Source organism: Suncus etruscus, chromosome 18, assembly GCF_024139225.1.
Source record: "Suncus etruscus isolate mSunEtr1 chromosome 18, mSunEtr1.pri.cur, whole genome shotgun sequence".
Classification (NCBI taxonomy): Eukaryota; Metazoa; Chordata; class Mammalia; order Eulipotyphla; family Soricidae; genus Suncus; species Suncus etruscus.
Genome location: NC_064865.1, coordinates 49,142,457 through 49,147,768, shown reverse-complemented (window position 1 = coordinate 49,147,768; position 5,312 = coordinate 49,142,457).

Genomic DNA, 5,312 nt, shown 5'->3' with positions numbered 1-5,312 from the left:
TGCAGAGAAAAATAACTCTTCCACTTCTGGAGAAAATGAAGACTTGTCCAGCCTTTTTGGAAAAATATGGATATTCCTCAAAAATTTAAAATTGAGTTTCAATATGATCCATTACTACCATTCCTAGGGATATACCCTAAGAATGTAAATGCAGTCAATGAACCAGGTTTGAGGGAAATCGGGGATATTGGTGGGGGAAACACTCCAGGGTAGTAGGTAGAAGGGTAGTACGCACTGTAAGAGTTAAAGTCAATCATAAACAACTTTGTAGTAATTGTATTTAAGTTTAAAAAATTAAACCAATAAAAAAACAAAGGTAATTAAAGGAACAACAAAGGACATAACTAAAGTCTGGACCAATAAAGTGATAAATGATTCCTCTGATATAGAGTCAGCTGGAAGCCCTAAGTACCTTCTAACGTGGTCCCCAAAGAAACAAATTAATTAATTAATAGATCAGAATTAGCAAAGGAACATGGTACCAGATGGATAGTACAATTGATAGGTAGCTTGCCTAGTACTCAGCCAACTGAGTGTCATCCTCAGCAAACCCATATGGTCCCCTGAGCGATTCCATTACACAGAGGCAGAATTAAACCCTGAGCGCCACTGAGCGCCATTGGTGTAGTCTGAAAGCCTCTCCCATTGAAGAAGAAGAAGAAGAAGAAGAAGAAGAAGAAGAAGAAGAAGAAGAAGAAGAAGAAGAAGAAGAAGAAGAAGAAGAAGAAGAAGAAGAAGAGGAGGAGGAGGAGGAGGAGGAGGAGGAGGAGGAGGAGGAGGAAGAGGAGGAGGAGGAGGAGGAGGAAGACAGGAAGGAAGGAAGGAAGGAAGGAAGGGAGGAGGAAGGATGGAAGAAGGAAAGAAGGAGGGAGGGGGAAAGAAAGAAAGATGAAAGAAAGAAAGAAAGAAAGAAAGAAAGAAAGAAAGAAAGAAAGAAAGAAAGAAAGAAAGAAAGAAAGAAAGAAAGAAAGAAAGAAAGAAAGAAAGAAAGAAAGAAAGAAAGAAAGAAAGGGAGGAATGAAGGGAGGAATGAAGGGAGGAAGGGTGAGAGAGAAAGAAAAAGAGAGAAAAGAGAGAAGAAAAATAAGGAAAGATAGAAAGGAAAGAAAAAAGAAGAAAGAAAAAGAACAAAGAAAGAAAGAGAAAGAAAGAAGAAAGAAAGAGAAGAAAGAAAGAAGAAAGAGAAAGAAAGAAAGAAAGAAAGAAAGAAAGAAAGAAAGAAAGAAAGAAAGAAAGAAAGAAAGAAAGAAAGAAAGAAAGAAAGAAAGAAAGAAAGAAAGAAAGAGAAAGAAAGAGAGAAAGAGAGAAAGAAAGAAAGAAAGAAAGAAAGAGAAAGAAAGAAAGGAAAGAAAGAAAGAAAGAAAGAAAGAAAGAAAGAAAGAAAGAAAGAAAGAAAGAAAGAAAGAAAGAAAGAAAGAAAGAAAGAAAGAAAGAGAGAGAGAGAGAGAGAAAGAAAGAAAAAGAAAAAAAGAACACCAAAATGGCAGAATATTCTAATGTGTTAGTATATGGGATTATTTGGTTTATTCTTAAAATCCATAAGGGGAACAGCCCCCTAAATGAGCCATCAATTGGTAGCTACTAGGAACATTCTATTTTCCCAAAATGGGGATGAAAATTTCTAACACAGTCAACATATTTTGGTGGATTGAGATTCAGATGTTTTAGCGAGATGCGCCTCCCTTCCAAGACGCCTTTGACCGAAGCACAAGGAGAAGAGGCCAAATGCCCACTGCACCAGCTGAGTGGGTGTGTCCGAGCCCTATCCCCTTTTGGGTGCCCCTCTGCCACATGACCCCTCCCTTTGTGACGTGATAAATGACACGAGCTTGCCAACACCTGAGCTGCACCTAGCAACTTGAGTTTTTGTGTGCGTTGAAGACAGCTTTGTTGGTTGTCCTCTTTTCCTCCGCTTCATTATTTCCAGATTTACCTTCTTTTCCTAATCTAGCCTTCTACTGTACATATGCAGCGACCCCCATCAGGAAATTTGACCCTCTGGGGCTCCATGATGGTAAGCAATCTTTGTATCACCTCCTCCAGTCATCACATCCCGAAAGATCAGAGACTAGAAGACAATATCTCCACATACAGCAAGTTCTGGGGTACCTTTAGGGCAATTACCCATCACGAAACCCTGGTGCCCCTCCCCTCCATAAGAGGGGGTTGACATCACCTATGGATATGCCAACAACTTCGTAGGTTCACATCCTGGGATCTTCCTCAGGATCCAACAAGAGTTAGTCAATCTACACCTTTCCTATCAGAGGCCATATGCAGACGCTACACAGCAAACTTGAAACCAAAGTTCCTGGGGAAGGGAATTGACATGCAATCTGGCCCAGCCACTGCTAACAACAGCATTAAGTATAAGGTGCCAGTTTCAGACCTCTGGAAACTAGGACTTTGAGTTCAGAGAAAAGAACACCTGTTCAAAGTCCCACGGTGTCCAAAAATGAAACACATCTTGTTATGAGCACCCAAGAGGCATTGGACCATCTGTGCCAAACTTTTGGAGGCCTGAGCCCAGGATCAGGGATCAAGACCACTACTATGTTCATGAGAGTGCATCCTCAGTCAGTGGTTGGTGTGAAAACCATCACTATAATATCAAAGGGACAAACCAATATGTTGGGTCCACCACTGCCCCTCACAGCTATAGTACTTTCCAGGAGGATGTGGTGCATCTATACCTCAGATTTGGTTATCTTGATTTAGGGAAATGATCACAGGAGTTGCCAGTACCCCATCAAAAATCTTGGGCCAAGAAATACCCAAGTCATAAACAACTGAAATCCAACTAAAATCATGCTTGTAATTATGGTGCTTAGAGATTTTATTAAAGGAAGAAAAGAAAGTTCTGTAATAGAACCATGACTAATAAGAGCTGCCACGAACCATAGACAGTCAATAAATATGTTAAAAATCAAAGAGAGGAAAAAAGACAAATCAAAGGCCCTGTCTGTCTCTGAGCAGGGGGTTTCAACTATTGGACCAGGGCCTCAAAAAAACAATGGCCCTGTGTGTCCCATCAAGGTGCAGTCACCATTGGTTCCAGGCAATCTCTCAACAATTTGGAAGGGCCTGAAACCAGCCACTCTCCTGGCCAGCAGGAACAATGATGCTGGGCCTTCCATCGGACAAACCTCTACTGTGTGTCAAACCTTGGTTCCTGAAACTTTGGCTGGTAAGGCACCCCACATTGAAATTTTAAAGAAACTCAGGTTGAGACCACGAGGCCAGTGAACACCATGTCCACTAAGCTGGGCCCACTATTTCTTAATGCTCAAATTCTAGCGGAGCCTCTCGGACTTGAGAGATTCCAGAAGGCCATGGAGCATCTATTCTGCACGTTTGGACACCTGTACCTCAGTACAGTGACCACAGGATGCTGGAATCCTCTTTCGCACAACAAAGGCCATGCCAGATCTAGAGCCTTGTCTGCTCCCATAAGACGACCACCGTGTTGTGTTTACATCAAGATCCTGAACCCCTAATTTTTCTTTGTGTGATACCAAGCTGGCACAGGGCTCATCTGGATCCAGTACCCAAAGTAATCCAGGAATTTCAACAGGCTCACATGTCATGTCATCCAGAACAGCCCAGCCACAACAGTCCCAGTGTCAGAGCAGCAGCCCATATCAGTCATGAGAGTTTCCTGCAGCGTAGTTATGTGTACACACCATGAGACAGGGCCTACCAACCTCAACTGTCATCATACATCAGATTGTGAGAACGAGTGTCTGTTAAATGTACTTGCCAAGCATATTTTCCACTGAACCCAGAGGTCTCTTCTAGACAAAGTGGCCCATCTCCTGGAAGACCTATCTCCAAACCATGGTAACCCTGAACACCAATGCTGCTATCCCTCCCTTAGCCCAACTCCTACAGGTCTGACGGGTGTGCAGACATGAATGGAGAACTAGGCCCACTCCTTGACAGAGATGTTTCGGACAATAAATATAGGCTAGCCTGAGCAGTAAACTCTGTGGGAGATACAGGTATGCTCCTCAGCTCTGGACTGACTTATCCTGGCATAATCTACACACTCCAAGAAACATTCCCCCACTCCATGCCATCATCCCTCCAGAAGTTTTTTTTGTTTTTTGTTTTTTGTTTTTTTATCGCAGACTGAGTTTAGCTGGCCCTCTCCTTTTCATGGGGAGAATCACCCTCTGAATCCTTCCAGGACTGCCCCCCCCCAAAGATACTGCCTTTTCCTTTTGATCAGGCAACATGATCTCAATAAAATTGCTCCTTTGGGGATAAAAAAAAATCACTTTAAAGTAAACTGAGTATAAGGTTGTTCAAAATAATATTTTTCCATAGTTACAAAGTAGTTGATTGTGATGATTGTATTTCAGTCATAAAATGTACAATATCCTTCACCAGTACACATATCCCACCACCAATGTCCCCAGTTTCCTACCAGCCTTCCCCCTTGCCTTCTGTTGTGGAAACATTTTCCTTCTCTCTTTCTCTTTCTTGCTCTTATTTCTTTCAGACACTGTGGTTTGCAATATTGTTAATAAAGAGGTATCTCACATATGAATTTATCTCCTTTCAGCACCCAGTTCTTGTCCAGTGATCATTTCAAATAATTTTCGAATGATCCTTTCTTTGATAACTCTTAAATCACATTCCTCTTAAACCTGAGAAAGCTGGTACAACATCCCTAATGTTCCTTCTTTGCTACACGTAAAGTTTGAAAATGTCCAGTCTCACTCAAATAAAAGAACATCCTTACCCCTGCTGAAAAACTAAGCACAGCCATATATCTTCCAGATGACTTTTCATAGAAATAATGAAACATTTCATACTCTCTGGGGGATGTGGGTAAGAGAAGGATCATCATCAGTTTCAATGTAAAAAAAAATGGGTTGATGTTTTATTTTTGTCTGCAAGCAACTACAGAAACCCTTTTATTGAATCATACTTTACATCCTGTGAAACTCACCCATGTAAGACCATGAGTCATTCCTTTAGTCAGTTTTGAGAATTGTGCAACCATCATCCAAATGAATTTTTGAACACATCTCTTACCTAAGAAGAATCCCTTATTGCTGTTTGCCATCAATCCCTTCTTCATTTCTAACCCTAAGCACACAATAGTCTGTTTTTCATTTCAATAGATTGGACTTTTATACCGGACATTCCATTAATATGAATCCATATAAAAATAGTATTTTGAGGTTTAGGCCAGCATGGATTGAAAAGGAAGAAAATTTTGTAGCATCCTACTATGACTGAAGTAAAATCTACACCAGAACTTAAACGACTTAGAAACATAGTAGAAATCTAGATAAACAAAT